General features: G+C 49.2%; 1 pseudogene; it reads right to left on the bottom strand.

Moving 5' to 3' along the window:
* Positions 1-3: 3 nt before the first annotated feature.
* The window catches only part of LOC138777278 (myc box-dependent-interacting protein 1-like), a 51,176-nt pseudogene continuing 33,889 nt past the window's right edge, over positions 4-17,290 (bottom strand).

The raw sequence follows: 17,290 nt of genomic DNA, 5'->3' as shown, positions 1-17,290 counted from the left end.
CACTCACCTAGGCTGGGCTTTCACAGTGAAGGTGTTAGTGGAAGGCTTGCCCTCCTGAGTCTCCAGTGTCTTCATGACATCATTGAGGTTTTGGTGCAGCTGAGAAAATTACAGGAAAAATATCAGAAAATGACAAGTCGCTGAAATAAGCTTTTTTATTTGCAAACATTTTTTCTATGGTTATGAAGAGGTTGTCACTTTTCACCCAATCTCTTGTTATATATTGCAGTTCCCTCACTGTCCACTAGAGCAGGCACTTGCCAGCTGTGCTGTGTAGCTTGGGACAGAGTAAGCAGAGTCATCTCATCATTAAAGGGCAGTGGGGTAATAACAATGCTATTATAATGTGGACACTTCTCTGACCATTACTTCGCCTTCACTGAAGCGGCCATAAGACACAGACCCTGCTGCACAGTATATAGAGTATATAGTAAGGAGTTGGGTCCCAGATCTGGGGTGGGGGTCTTACCTTACTCATCTCTTTATGGAAATTCTCCTCCAGCCCAGCGATACTCTGGAATGTGTTGACATAGAAACCAACACGGCTGCCAAACGAAACAAAAACAGTCACTGAATTTCCCCTTAAATCACAAAATCTGAGATTTTATGAGCTCCGGGGCCTGAAAGCATTCAGACCCCCCCCAAATCCAGCGCTAGTACATAAAGTGACTCATAAACCCTGTGATCGGCCAGAGTTTATGGCCGTGCTTCTGATTTTACTCATCTGCCGGGGCCAAAAACTTTGATTCTTTCACTTTTTAAAGACTTTCTAGAAATTAAACATAAAAAAAAAAAACAAACGAGGAGGAAAATCTCACAATCGTTTGCTGCCGGTGACCGAAAATATTCTCACAAAACATTCTCTCGATCAGTGATTCCTAACCTGTGGCAGAACTACAACTCCCAGCATGTCTTGACATCCTGACTGGGGTTACAGAGAGTTTTACAACAGCTGGAAAGTTTGGGATCATCGTTCTATACACCAACCACATTAGATGCATGAGCAAATAGAGGTGACACATCCATCTACTGACAGCAAGAGGAGGTCTGGAGAATGGGGAGGGAGTGATAACCTATAGTGCAGTGTCCCAGTATGCAGTGTCCAGTATGCAGTGTCCCAGTATGCAGTGTCCCAGTATGCAGTGTCCCAGTATGCAGTGCCCCAGTACCCAGTGCCCCAGTACCCAGTGCCCAGTGCCCAGTGCCCCCAGTACCCATTACCAGCTGCTGTAGGATAATGGTTGTCGTCATCCTGAGATCACAATCCATGCACAATCCATCCAGACAACAAAGCTACCAAGACCACATACTAGATACACTACTACCCCAGCTGCCCAGCACTACAAGTCCTATCCTCCATTTTCATTGTAAAGGCTTCACAACTATAGACAATGTTCCTAGCAGAGGACGCAAAAGGTAAAATAAGTCTCTGTTCACGACATCTTCACTCCACGGCAGAAATCTGCATCAGATCTGATCCATGTGAACAAGGCTGAAAAAATGGCCCCCAGCAAACGCTCCATATCTCAGCTTCCAGGACCCCTGTTGATATGGAGGAGGGGCAGGGAGAATGTGTAGGCTATAGGCCCGCTCTTGTATCCTCTCTACTTACCTATTCCATAATGAAGGCAACTCCTCCTGGAGGTCGACGTTCATTTCCTCAAACACTTTCTGGGACCTTTAGCAGCTCTTCTTCGGCCTACTCAACACAAGAGGAGAGATGTGAGAACACAAAGCAAAGTAGTGATTACTGTGGGGTGGGGTGGTCTGTTCTTGGTTTCCCCCGACCAATCAGCAGCTCCCTTTCCCCTTTCACAGCCTGAGAACCTGCGCTACATCTCCCCTCTGTCTTCCCTTCTTACAACCTACAGCTACATCTCCCCACCTCCCCCTCACCGATCTTCCCCTCTCACAACCTGCAGCTCCCTCTCTCCTCTCACAGCATGAGAACCTGCAGCTATATCTCCCCTACTCTCTACCCCCAACTCTTCGCCTCTGTCTTCCCCTCTCATAACCTGCAGCTACATCTCCCCTCCTCCCCTCCTCTTTCTTCCCCTCTCACAACCTGCAGCTACATCTCCCCTCATCCCCCTCACACTCCTCTGCTCCTCCTATACAGACAGGGAAGAGGCTACTGGAAGGGAGGAAGATGCAATTCTCCCTAATAAATATAATGTACGATTATTATGGATTTAAGAATAAATAGTCAGGTATCCTAAGCTCACCACAAATTTCTATTCTGTATTAGAAGTAAAAAAAAAAAAAAAAAATCCGTAAACCTTACATTATATGAATCAGTATATAGATGATCACACACAGGGGCATGCGTCACACACAGGGGCATGCGTCACACACAGGGGCATGCGTCACACACAGGGGCATGCGTCACAGAGGAATATAGTAGGGGGCTCACAGAGGATTGCTTGTGGTACTAGCATTACACCTATCCTGCAGATGTATCCACCACCAGGGACCACAGGAGGATACAATGTATACACCACCAAGAACCATAGGAGAGGATACTATGTATACCCCATCAGGGACCACAGGAGGATACATGCGTAACCCACCAGTGTCCACAGGAGGATACAATGTATACCCCACCAGGGACCAAAGGAGGATACAATGTATACAACAAAGAACCACAGGAGGATACAATGTATACCCCACCAGGGACCAAAGGAGGATACAATGTATACAACAGGGACCACAGGAGGATACAATGTATACAACAGGGACCACAGGAGGATAGAATGTATACCCCACCAGGGACCAAAGGAGGATACAATGTATACAACAGGGACCACAGGAGGATACAATGTATACAACAGGGACCAAAGGAGGATACAATGTATACAACAGGGACCACAGGAGGATACAATGTATACAACAGGGACCACAGGAGGATACAATGTATACAACAGGGACCACAGGAGGATACAATGTATACAACAGGGACCACAGGAGGATACAATGTATAGAACAGGGACCACAGGAGGATACAATTTTTACAACAGGGACCACGGGAGGATACAATGTATACAACAGGGACCACAGGAGGATACAATGTATACAACAGGGACCACAGGAGGATACAATGTATACAACAGGGACCACAGGAGGATACAATTTTTACAACAGGGACCACGGAGGACACAACTACATTTAACTACACACAAGACACAATGTAGATGACACTACTGAACACCACAGATACAACTACCGGGAATGTCACCAGAGCACCGCACTCCCTGACAGGACCGGACAACCCAGCGGGCGATATCTAGACAGTTATCAAATTTCAGAGATGTACACATATTTCAGACTAGGGGGAGGAGTCTGTCCTGGTCATGTGACGTGGGCTATAACAGTACAGGTAGCGGAGATCTGCTGTGAGATTAGTGACGGCTTCTATCCAATCACATGAAGCAGATGTAGAGGAGAGCAGAGCCTTTCATTATAGACGATTATTACACAATGCGACCACTAGGGGCGCTGTACCGGGGGGAGAGGGTCTATACCACCTGCTGGACCCATAGGGACACCCCATCCTGATGACTACAACTCCCATCAGGCTCATGTGACATTCCTCTAGCAGAGAGACATACAGAGTGCAGAGGCCTGAGCTCAGTCTGCTCCGCCATCACATCACCGCCATCACCTCAGCCCCCACCATTGCCGCTGCCATCCCACCACCGCCCTCACCCTCACCGCCGCCGCCATCCCACCACCGCCCTCACCGCCGCCGCCATCCCACCACCACCGCCGCCGCCATCCCCACATCACCTCATTTATAAATTAACTGAATGTGAAAAATACATCTTTGATGCTAAAGAATTTGGTTTCCTTTCAATGTCGCCGACGTATACTGTAGAGAAGCCTGTGAGGGGATACGAGTATCCCGCATAGATACACTGCCCCGGTGGACAGTATCACACATATTAGGCTTAGATACAGCAGCCCAGCAAACAGTACCACACATGACAGGCTTAGAGAATCTGGATAATCCCACTCATGTATTGTTGTCGCCCATAGCAACAAGCAACCAATCACAGCTCGGCTAATAAATATGAATGAGCTCTGGTAAAATGAAAGCTGAGCTGTGATTGGTCAGTGGTTGCTATGGGTGACAGAGCTTCCTATGAGGTGGCCTGTGTTTAGCAGCTCGCTGTCCCTGGAGGTGAGGCTATAGTAATGGCGGCTCCTGAGACTGAGCGCAGCTCCGGAGGCACATGGCAGCTCTCTGCTCATGCAGGGTTAGGAGGGATCCAGGGAGTCACCTGGTTCGGAGTAGGTTAGTCTGGGCAACCAGATGTGCCTGTATTTTCCCCTGGCACCACTGCGGTGCGGCTTTTTCAAGCAACGAGACGGGCTGCAAGCGTTTAAAACAGAGAGAAACAGACAGAAAGAGACAGAAGAAGAGACTTCAGTACGTGACACTCAGTGAGTAGGTGACCCGCAGCGCCAGGCGACACCATCCTGCGCCACATGCCAAGAAAGAAGCTGTTAGATCCACAGAGACTGCGGAGAACAACGAGAGCCATTATTACAGGTCAGGACCTCCCCACATTGCAGCAGTTTCACTTTACAGCTTTTATTAGATCAAAAATCAGTGTTAATTTTCATGCTCAAGACAAAAAGAAGACATTCGGACGTAAAGTGGCGTCCCCTGATCCTGAGTTACATCACATCCCATACTCCAGTCACTGCCGGAGCTGCACTCCAAATTCTGCTGGTGGCCATCATGGTCCTGATAAAGACACAACCCAGACATAAGCAGGGTCCTGGGGTAAAACTGCTCTGTACGGGGGGCCGGGGTAACAGGGCAGCCTGCAGCTGCTGGATCAGCAGGGGACGGTGGGTGGGTGTGAGGTAGAACTGACAGAAAAGTAGCAGAATGGTGAATGCAGCTCTGGAGGTGACCGACCATCAGACATGATGCAATTCATGATCAGGATCAGATAAAGCATTTATTCCTGTACATTATATACAGCTCCGCCTTAGGAAGTGACAATGATGAGAGGAGTAGTAGTGGTATCACCTGATTATCTAGGAGCAGTGTACCCGATCAGCCATGACATAATCCATTACATCTGAATGGTTGCTATGGGTTACGGCACAGTCATGATATAAGGAACCTGTGTATACCGCCACATGTGTGAGCACCGCAGCGGAGGGCAGGACGCTACCTTGGCGATTTTTGTCTCATCTTTCTTCTTTGGCACTTTGTAACGATTCAAAATGATGTCTCGCACTGTCGTAATCTACAAGTTTTCCTTCCTCGTTTTGCGATGCGCGACTGAAATAAGAGAAAGAAACGTGAAACAACAAGATGGAGGGAGGATGGAAGGAAGGGAGGGGGTGGAGGGAGGAGGGGAGGAAGGAAGGAAGGAAGGAAGGAAGAAGAGGCGGGAGAAAGGAAGGGAGGAGATGAGATGTGGGAGGGAGGTAGGAGAGGAGGAAGGAAGGGGGAAGAGGCGGGAGAAAGGAAGGAGATGAGATGTGGGAGGGAGGGAGGGAGGGAGGAGAGAGGTAGGAGAGGAGGAAGGAAGGGGGAAGAGGCGGGAGAAAGGGAGGAGATGAGATTGGGGGGGGAGGGAGGTAGGTAGGAGAGGAGGAAGAAAGGGGGAAGAGGCGGGAGAAAGGAAGGGAGGAGATGAGATTGTGGGAGGGAGGGAGGGAGGAGAGAGGTAGGAGAGGAGGAAGGAAGGGAATAGGCGGGAGGAAAGGGAGGAGATGAGATGTGTGGAGGGAGAGAGGAGAAGGAGAGAAGGAGGGAAGGGAGGAGAGGAGAAAGGAAGGAAGGGGGAAGAGGCGGGAGAAAGGAAGGATGATAAGATGTGGGAGGGAGGAGGAGGAGTGAAGGGAGGGAGAGAGTAGGAGGAAGGAATGGGGGAAGAGCGGGAGAAAGGAAGGAAGGAAGGAAGGAAGGAGATGAGAAGGAGGGGGAAGAGGCAGGAGAAGGAAGGAGATGAGATTGTGGGAAGGGAGGAGAGGAGGACAGGAAGGAAGGGGGAAGCAGGCGGGAGAAAGGAAGGGAGGAGAGGAGAAAGGAAGGAAGGGGGAAGAGGCGGGAGAAAGGAAGGAGATGAGATGTGGGAGGGAGGAGAGGCGGGAGAAAGGAAGGGAGGAAAGGGAGGAGATGAGGGAGGGAGGAGAGGAGGAAGGAAGGGGGGAAGAGGCGGGAGAATGGAAGGAAGGAGATGAGGAAGGAAGGGGGAAGAGGCGGGAGGAAGGGAGGGGATGAGATTCGGGAGGAGGGAGGAGAGGAGGAAGGAAGGGAGGAGAGGCGGGAGAAAGGAAGGGAGGAGATGAAATGCGGGGGGGAGGGATGGAGGGAGGAGAGGAGAAAGGAAGGGAGGAGAGGAGGAAGGGAGGGAGGGAGGAAGGGAGAAGAGGAGAAGAGAAAGGAGGAATAAGGAGGAGGGTGGCACGGAAAAAAAAAGGGGACAGGAAAGGAAAGATGGAGGAGTATGAAGTATTCTGTATATAGTGTATTTTACAGTAGTATTAGGGTATAATTCTATCACATTGGTGAAATATAGATGTATATTTTTCTACACAAGATCAGGAACAGTAAGCTTGTGAATAAAATCATAAACTCATATCTTTTCATGATAATGTGACAACCATAAAGCGTGTTTCTGATGATGCGGCGCCCCCAGGAGGCAGTCCCCGGTAGTGTGGTGGCCGTGTGTACGTCCTTTCCCACCACCAGTATGAATAGGCGTATGTAAGCTGATGACTCTGATACACAGTGGCTGCTTACCTTGATGTCAGGGAACTGGCCCAGGTAGGTGTCCATGGTCAGGAGGGGCCTGGTCCACAAGCTTCTGGTGATAGTCCGTCCACAGCAGGTCATTGTTCTACCAAAAACACATTACTTGTATTAGATTTCCTTCACTATACGACAGTCACTGTGAAGGCTACTGCTCTCTGTTATCAGCCACTATCAGACTAAGATGATTGTTTTATGGCCGTCTCTGATCTTTGGCTCCCATAGCAGTAGCAGTGGTCACGATGGGCCCCTCCCTCCCCGGACATTATTTCTATTTCTGATGAGAAAACAGGAGATCTTGTTCTTATAACTTCACATTCCCAGAACACGGTGGAACATTTGGATCCCGCTCACATTGGGATTTTTCCCAGACCGCATGTTTGATTACGAGCTCTGATCTGATAAGACTGCGGCATGCGCGGCATAAAATACGGAAGTGGAGAAATAAATGTCACATGTGACAGACGTTACTCTAGAAATTAAAGTATGTGGCGCGAGTATACACGTACACTCATTGTATACTTTTCATACATAATAGGATTAGATACACCAGCTAACAAACTGTATCACACTTGTAAAGCTTAGCTACAGCAGCTTGGTAGGCAGTATTATACATGTCAGTCTACACTGGCTTAAAAGGGTATTCCACTCAGTCTACACTGGCTTAAAAGGGTATTCCACTCAAACATAACTTTTGATATGTTGCTGCCCATTGTAAGACTAACAATTCCTTCCATACTTGTTATTATCTATTCAGTCTCCTTCCCCCAGTTTTCAGCAGCTGCTTTCTGCTGAAAACACAAAAATCTGTGTGTCAGCTTTTCTCTCTTTCTCCACCTCCTCCCCCTCTCTACTGAGCCAGCTGATGTAAACAAGTCCATGGCAGGCTGTATCTGCAACATTGTAGCTTCTTTGTAATGCTGGGAGGGTTATTCAGAGGTAAAGTCACTGATTATCTTGCTGTGATTAACCCTTCCAGCATTACAAAGAAGATACAGCCTACCAGGGACTTGTTTACATCAGCCGTCTCAGAAGGGAGGGGGGAGGGGGAGACAGAGAGAAAAGCTCACACACAGATTTTTGTGTCTTCAGCAAAAAGCAGCAGCTGAGAACTGGGGGAAGGAGACTGAATAGATAATAACAAGTAATGAAATAATGAAAGGAATTGTTAGTCTCACCATGGGCAGCAACATATCAAAAGTTATGTTAAAGTGGAATACCCCTTTAACAGACAGTATCACACCTGAAAAGTTTAGATATAGGGAGTCAGGTAGTACCACACCTGACTAAGATGCTGAGGCTTAACAAATTGTATCACACCTGAATTAAGACTTCGATACAGCAGATAATACACCTGACTGCTTCTAGGCCTATCACCCGTATCAAATATGATGGGCTTAGATACACTGGTTCAGCATAAAGGTTTGATAACAATAGTGTTAGATACACTCATTAAGGCAGGTAAGGAAATTATATAAACATGATATACTTAGATATGCTGGCTAACAGAAAGTATCACCACCAATGGAGGAGGGGACGGCAGGATTGAGGGGTCAAGGAGGATTTACTATAGTTGCAATAATGTTCCGGGGTCACTGTGCGCCCCCCTGTTCCATTTGTTCTGAGTTCTGTGACTGCATCTGATCCCTCTAACATAGGGAACCCTCAGACAACCTTGTTATGGGGCCCCAGCCTCCTCTAGTTACACGGCCTGGAGAACACATGTGAATGTAAAGCAGGGGGATGAGACGGATTGCTGAGTAACTATGTCATCCTGTATCTAAGGATAAGAGCAGCTGCCTGGGGCCAAGGCTCCGCAGATGGATGGAGACGCCGATTCTCAACATCAATGGTTGTGGTCACTTAAATCTACAGAGCGACATGAACGAAAGGAGGCAGAAAATGGAAGAAACACAGGAAAATATTCACAGCAAAAGTATAAAGAAGAATAGCAGAAGAGTGCGTCTACCTCGGCAATCTTATTGGTCTCCTCTCGCCCCGGCCAGTCCGGCTCGTAGATTTCCTGCAGACATTCTGTCAGCTTCTTGGAGGCTTCGTGCATTGCTGCAAAAGAGGTAAAGAAAGGGCTGAAACGGTGCTGCAGATTTGGCCACAAAATAATAACATTATAAAAAACCTGACGATTTGAGAATGAGCCCCGATGTCTGCAGGGACCACAGGACACTTTACATCAGGGGTCCACAACCTGAGGTTGCTGGGAGTGTAGTTTTGCCACATGTAGACAATAATGCTGTATATCAACTAGGGATGGTCCGAACCTGCCGAGGTTCGGGTTCGTATGAACCCGAACGCTCGGCAGCAGATTCCCGATGTCTGCCCGCTCCGTGCAGCGGGCGGATACAGCGGGAGTAACGCCTGGAAAACTGGGATACAGCCTATGGCTATGGCTGTATCCCAGTTTTCCAGGCGGTCCTCCCGCTGGATCCGCCCGCTCCATGGAGCGGGCAGACAGCGGGAACCATTACCGAGGGTTCGGGTTCGTACGAACCCGAACCAAACTCTGTTCGGACCATCCCTTATATCAATAAAAATGGTATTAAGGAGAAATAGAGGGAATTACAATGGACACTGTCACTTTAAAGAAAAAAAAACCTACCCACTACTGCCACCTATTAGAGGCATCATCTCTTCCAGTCATTGCTTAGGCCAGGACCCTTGTCAGGGACCAACAGACTTTATTTCTTATGTAAGTAACTTCAGCTAGCATGCAGAGCTAGACACCTCAGGAGGAAATGATGTCCTCTGAAGATCACCTTGTCCACGCCAGGGATACTTTCAAGAGATACAGGGCAGTATACCTGAGTATGGTACTGACCCCAGCGGGACAAAGCTGCCACTTGCCTACATATCCTGCTGTAACGCATGGCTGTTCTGAAATTTTTCAGCGCAGGAATCTGGGGCCTCATACTACCCTCTTAGGACGGGTATCCTGACACTGTAGGGTATTAGGCGGTCAGATACGCAAGTATGAGTTTCTACTTCTTCTCTTCACTACGCAAAGTACACAGCTAATTCGGAAAGAGCCCTCAAGACAAGTGCCCAAGTGACCCACCTAGCAGCCACAACACCACCAAAGCTACCCCGGACAACGGCAACCCAGACTGCCCTATACCTCAAAAGACATTGCAGAGATTAAGCAGGACAGCACAGGGCGTAAAGTGGAAGGGCAGGGTGAGGGGTTACACAGCTCCCAGTAGGATATCATTCTGCAGCTTGTGTTTTTATTTCCATCTTACTTTGGTACTGAGGACCCCAATGTTATCCCCCCCCCCAGTCACTGATGTCTATACCAAGTGCTGAGGACCCCAATGTTATTACCCCCCCCCCCAATCTATGATGTCTATACAGAGTGCTGAGGACCCCAATATTATCCCCCTGGTCACTGATGTCTATACCAAGTGCTGAGGACCCCAATATTATCCCCCTGGTCACTGATGTCTATACCAAGTGCTGAGGACCCCAATATTATCCCCCTGGTCACTGATGTCTATACCAAGTGCTGAGGCACAAGATCTATATCCGGCTTCATCACTTCTGCAGGAGGGATCCAGTTACTTGTCAATGATGCAGAGTGAGCAGAGAATAACACAACCATTTAACAAGACAGTCAGCAGATCCAGTCAGGACACCGGCTGATGGGGCTGGAAAAGTGCAACCCAGAAATATGCCGAGAGTAGTTGTCACTTCCCTTCACCCGCTCCTCATACAAAGTAGATTGCGCAGCACATGCTGTGGGGGCCAAACACTAACCATTCATGGCCAATCCTTAAACTGTCTGATCAGTGGGATTCGGATCACTGAGACTCCGCCAGTCAATAGTTTGCTCTAATGGTCTCCTGACCTCACAGCTATATACAGGGTCAGCAGTCTGGAAGCACAGACAGATATATGAGGGGTCCCATGTGTGTCCTGACCTCACAGCTATATACAGGGTCAGCAGTCTGGAAGCACAGACAGATATATGAGGGGTCCCATGTGTCTCCTGACCTCACAGCTATATACAGGGTCAGCAGTCTGGAAGCACAGACAGATATATGGGGGGTCCCATGTGTCTCCTGACCTCACAGCTATATACAGGGTCAGCAGCCTGGAAGCACAGACAGATATATGGGGGGTCCCATGTGTCTCCTGACCTCACAGCTATATACAGGGTCAGCAGTCTGGAAGCACAGACAGATATATGGGGGGTCCCATGTGTCTCCTGACCTCACAGCTATATACAGGGTCAGCAGTCTGGAAGCACAGACAGATATATGACAGGTCCCATGTGTCTTCTGACCTCACAGCTATATACAGGGTCAGCAGTCTGGAAGCACAGACAGATATATGAGGGGTCCCATGTGTCTCCTGACCTCACAGCTATATACAGGGTCAGCAGTCTGGAAGCACATACAGATATATGACAGGTCCCATGTGTCTCCTGACCTCACAGCTATATACAGGGTCAGCAGTCTGGAAGCACAGACAGATATATGACAGGTCCCATGTGTCTCCTGACCTCACAGCTATATACAGGGTCAGCAGTCTGGAAGCACAGACAGATATATGAGGGGTCCCATGTGTGTCCTGACCTCACAGCTATATACAGGGTCAGCAGTCTGGAAGCACAGACAGATATCACCCATCAGGAGCCCGGGAAAGCTGAGTGACATCCCTGCAGGTGGGGATCTTTTTCCTCCCAGATGTCTGGGTCACGTTCTTCCTCCTCCGGATGTAAATCCATCATTTCTGTAGATGACAGCAGAACGGCCACATCTGGGAGGAATCGCTCACCTTTCACTGACGCCAGATACGTCCTAAGGTCCTTCTGGAGTTTGGAGCCTTCTGTCTGTAAGAGAAGATCGGGGGAGGGGGGAGAGGGGAGCGGGGGTCATTATATACAGTCATCCCAAAATGGAAACAAATGATCACAATGTATCGGGGCTGCACTGCTGTGGGGGATGCGAGACACCCCCCCTGGGCTGCACTGCTATGGCGGGGGATGTGAGACCCCCCCCCCTGGCCTGCACTGCTGTGGGGGATGCGAGACCCCCCCCCCCTGGGCTGCACTACTGTGGCGGGGGATGTGAGACCCCCCCTGGGCTGCACTGCTGTGGGGGATGCGAGACCCCCCCCTGGGCTGCACTGCTATGGCGGGGGATGTGAGACCCCCCCCTGGGCTGCACTGCTGTGGGGGATGCGAGACCCCCCCCCCCCTGGGCTGCACTGCTATGGCGGGGGGATGTGAGACCCCCCCCCTGGGCTGCACTGCTGTGGGGGATGAGAGACCCCCCTGGGCTGCACTGCTGTGGGGGATGCGAGACCCCCCCTGGGCTGCACTGCTGTGGCGGGGGATTTGAGAGCCCCCCTGGGCTGCACTGTTGTGGCGGGGGATGTGAGACCCCCCCCCCCCCCCCCCCCCCTGGGCTGCTCTACTGTGGCAGGGGATGTGAGACCCCCCCCCTGGGCTGCACTGCTGTGGGGGATGTGAGACCCCCCCCCCTGGGCTGCACTGCTGTGGGGGATGTGAGACACCCCCCCCTGGCCTGCACTGCTGTGGCGGGGGATGTGAGACCCCCCCCCCCCCCCCCTGGGCTGCACTACTGCAGCAGGGGATGTGAGACCCCCCTGGCCTGCACTGCTGTGGCAGGGGATGTGAGGGGGGTCGAGCAGCATCAATGGTTAATGCTGAAGGTATAGGGACGGTTGTATAATGTGAAGCAGCTGCGGGCGGCACATGTGTTTTCTATCTCTAGGTCAGTTCTTATGGGGCATCCCATTCCAATACTAGGTCATCCTTGGGGGGGGGGGCTGCCTGGCCCGGAGTCACGCGCTCCATGTGATTGTTCTCCTGTCCCTGATGCCGGCTTTACCGTACAGATAATGAAGGGATAGCGGTCACATCGGAGGAAGCCGCTCATACTACACCAGGATTATACATAGAACATAGTAGGTGGGGGTCCGACTCCACTTATTGGGGGCCGGGGGTTATCATAGACTTGTGAGATGCTAAGGCTATGGGCGGGATGCAATTCTGCAATGTTCTGCAGTCTAGTTGATGCTTTTTGTGTGATCTTCCCAATCTCTATACTTGGCTTCCATCATCTGGACCTGAGCTTGTCTTTCCAGGAATCCAGAATAGTTACTCCAGATCTCTTAAAGGGGTACTCTGGCAAAAATCTTTTTCTTTCCAATTAACCGATGCCAGAAATTTGTATAGATTTGTAATTTATTTCTTTTTAAAAATCTCCAGTCTTCCAGTACCTATCAGCTGCTGTATGTCCTGCAGGAAGTGGTGTATTCTCTCCAGTCTGACATAGTGCTCTGTGCTGCCATCTCTGTCCATGTCAGGAACTGTCCAGAGCAGGAGAGGTTTTCTATGGGGATTTGCTGCTGCTTTGGACAGTTCCTGACATGGACAGAGGTGGCAGCAGAGAGCACTGTGTCAGACTGGAGAGAATACACCACTTCCTGCAGGACATACAGCAGCTGATAAGTACTGGATTGCAGTAGATTTTTTTTAACAGAAGTAAATTACAAATCTGTATAACTTTCTAACACCAGCTGATTTGAAAGAAAGATTTTTGTGGGCGTACACCTTTAAGATTCTGATCTCCTAATCCAAGTGTTGCTGCTCTTGTAACATTGTAAGATCTTCTATTCCACCACGTTCTCACCTCAGCAATGAAAGTCAGTCCCAGCAGGGACCCTGATGTTCAGCAGAGGACCACCCAGACTGCAGGCTACAGCACTCAGTCCTATAGAGATAAAAGGGCACACCGGCACCCATCCTGGACCCCTGGGGTACATGGGGGGGGGGGGTGCCATGTCCGCTGGCCTGCCGTTTTATCTCTATAGGACTGAGTGCTGTGGGACCCCCAGCAATCAGGCACTTGTCACCATCATATGGATAAGGGACAGCTGCCCCTTTAAGGATAATCCCTTTTATCCATCAGTTCTTATTGAGGACATAACCAGTATGACGAGTCCACAATGCACCTGGTGATCCATGGGAACGTACCATAGGGGGCGCTCCTGCACAAGCTACCAGGGGTTGGATGCATCCCTATAACTACTCCCCTGAGTATATGGCGGGACCAGACTGGGGTCATCCCTGATCTCCTACAAGGGATGGGAAGGGGGGCCCCGAGATCCAGCAATAGTTGGAGGCATCTATCGGGTTACATCGTCTTCATACAAAATAAGGTCAATGAGGGATCATTATGTGGCAGCTGTATGGAGGATCATTATGGGGCAGCTCCATAGTCACAGCTGCATGGAGGATCATTATGTGGCAGTTGTATGGAGGATCATTATATGGCAACTGTATGGAGGATCATTATGGGGCAGCTCCATAGTCACAGCTGTATGGAGGATCATTATGTGGCAGCTGTATGGAGGATCATTATGGGGCAGTTGTATGGAGGGTCATTATGTGGCAGCTGTATGGAGGATCATTATGTGGCAGCTCCAAAGTCACAGCTGTATGGAGGATCATTATGTGGCAGCTGTATGGAGGATCATTATGTGGCAGCTCCACAGTCACAGCTGTATGGAGCATCATTATTGGGCAGCTCCATAGTCACAGCTGCATGGAGGATCAGTATGTGGCAGCTCCATAGTCACAGCTGTATGGAGGATTATGTGGCAGCTCCATAGTCACAGCTGTATTGAGGATCATTATGTGGCAGCTCCATAGTCACAGCTGTATGGAGGATCAGTATGTGGCAGCTCCATAGTCACAGCTGTATGACCCGAAACGCGCGGCCCATAACACGGTTTACATTTCTTGCTGACTTTTCTGTAATGTAAGGTAAGAGTTTTCCACTGGAGCGTGACTATGGCGTAACCATTGTGAAAGCTGTGCCACATGTGTGTCTTTCCTAGGCCGGGCCCCAACCAACCACACGACCCCAGGACGGCCGCCGCACCATTACACCCCCCTCTCATCCCATGCAGAGGATACAGCCGCCAGATGTTGTCGTGACCCTGAAGTCCTTGCTCAGCATCTCGCCCGTCTTCAGGGCTGAGTCATTTCTATGGTGGAGACTTCTAGGATGAAAACATCCTGCAGGACACATGGCGGCTTCCTGTATGAAGCAATCGTCGCCGCCCTGGCAGTCACACGTCAGCCCGGGCATACAAAGAAACCTGCCCAGCGCTGATCGGGACACTAACCTGTGATGAATGGGACTGTGCAGTCTGACATTACAGCAATGCCAGGTATACAGCAGTGTTTGCCAACTCCGCCATACCTGTCATACTTTGGCCTCTCCCCAGCTCTGACTCTACCTCCATGATACAGGTTCCACCCTGACTTACACACATTAGTGATTGCCTCACACCCCGGCCTCTCGTAGTCTCTGGAGATTGTGAAATATTTCCAGGAAAGTGTCAGGATAAGGGGTGATGGGTGAGAGCCGAGGAAGAACAGAGCAGAATGTGGAAACCGGGCGGCAGGCTGAGGGATTATAGAAGACATCTAGGCCTAGTTCACACACAGCATCCGGTTTATCCCGCGTATTCTATGTTGTCTATGTAGTGTGTGTAGTCTGTGTAGTGTATGTAGCCTATATATTGTATTTACTGTGTGTAGTGTATGTAGCCTATATAGTGTATGTACTGTGTGTAGCCTATGTAGTGTATGAAGTGTATGTAGTGTGTGTACTGTGTGTAGCCTATGTACTGTATGTAGCCTATGTAGTGTATGAAGTGTATGTAGTGTGTGTACTGTGTGTAGCCTATGAAGTGTATGTACTGTGTGTAGTGTATGTAGTGTGTGTACTGTATGTAGCCTATGTAGTGTATGTACTGTGTGTAGCCTATGTAGTGTATGAAGTGTATGTAGTGTATGTAGCCTATATAGTGGATGTACTGTGTGTAGTGTATGAAGTGTATGTAGTGTGTGTAGTGTATGTAGTGTGTGTAGCCTATATAGTGTATGTACTGTGTGTAGTGTATGTAGCCTATATAGTGTATGTACTGTGTGTAGCCTATGTAGTGTACGAAGTGTATGTAAGTATGTAGCCTATTTAGTGTATGTACTGTGTGTAGCCTATGTAGTGTATGAAGTGTATGTAGTGTGTGTAGTGTATGTAGTGTATGAAGTGTATGTACTGTGTGTAGTGTATGTAGTGTATGTAGCCTATATAGTGTATGTACTGTGTGTAGCCTATGTAGTGTATGAAGTGTATGTAAGTATGTAGCCTATTTAGTGTATGTACTGTATGTGTCGGACTGTGTGTAGTTTAAGTACTGTGTGTATAGCTGTTCTGCACCTGAATTAACTTCATTCAATGTGGAAGCAAGCAGAGCTACAGGACAGGTATTGCATGCTCCAAAAAGCGCAGTATGAACAAGTTCTAAGAGTAACCTGCAAGGCACAGGAAAATGCTGAGGTCTCTCCATGATGGAGATTGCTGATCCGCTGAGTTTGCCCATCCGCTGGGTCTGCTGCTGCTGCTATGGATTTGTAGGTTATTTGTCCAGCCCTATCGCTTTATGCTCGGGATTGCTATAGAGGCAGTTTCCTGTTGTCTTTACACACACACAACGTTCTTTTCTCTACTTTACTATTGATTACGTACAGAGTGACAGATGCCAAGTGTGCCCCCCCCCCCCCCACACACACACTGGTTTCTTCCTCCCGCGCCTCCTTGGCGTTCGCCCTCCTGCCACAGTAAACAATTGCGCGGTGCCATTTTTTGACTCACCAGCTGTTTGTTGAAGTTTTGCACGCATTGCTCAAACTGCTCGTCTTTCGTCTCATCCGCTTTCCCGAGTTTCTGTAGCACCTGGTCAAAGAAAAAAAAGAAAAAAATTCAATCAAATTTTTGTGGCAAAACTACAACTCCCATCTTTCCCCTAAAGCGAAGGACTGTGGTCTATTAGGCAGATGTGAAGAAGAAGTCCAGCTTTACCCCATCACTCAGCATTTGATTCCAATGGCTGGAGAAGATGGATGCAGCACTAAGGCGGCCTGGAAAACATGTCCACATCCCCGGCCATAGGCGGTATCCTTATGTTCCAGGCAGCATTAGTGCTGCATCCATATGTCCCAGGCAGCATTAGTGCTGCATCCATATGTCCCAGGCAGCATTAGTGCTGTATCCATTGCAATCAAATGCTGAGTGATCGGACAAACCCAACCTTTCTAGAAGTTCACTCCTCTCCATTTGAGATCTTTCTATAGCGAAAATGTTTAAGCAGTGGGAATGAGGAGCCCCCGGGGATCACTGCGCCCCCCAACCCACCAGAGCTCCATCATCGTGGAGCTTTACCAGGTCCTGACAGTCCCTGGTAACCGTAAGGCTCTAAGACAACACAGTAACAACAACCATATTCATCATGTAATTCCACAGTAATCTGGACAATGTTCCTTCATCCTCTGGAGATAAGGGGTGTGTCTGGGGGTCCTCGTGAACGCTCATCATGCCAACAAGTTTAAATCCAGCGCAAAATCTAACATACTAATCTAATATCCAATACAGCACATTACACAAAGAACAATCC

This window comes from Dendropsophus ebraccatus, unplaced genomic scaffold, assembly GCF_027789765.1.
Source record: "Dendropsophus ebraccatus isolate aDenEbr1 unplaced genomic scaffold, aDenEbr1.pat pat_scaffold_538_ctg1, whole genome shotgun sequence".
NCBI classification, from domain to species: domain Eukaryota; kingdom Metazoa; phylum Chordata; class Amphibia; order Anura; family Hylidae; genus Dendropsophus; species Dendropsophus ebraccatus.
Note: the sequence above shows the minus strand (reverse complement) of the source record. Positions and strands in the feature narration are given on the sequence as shown.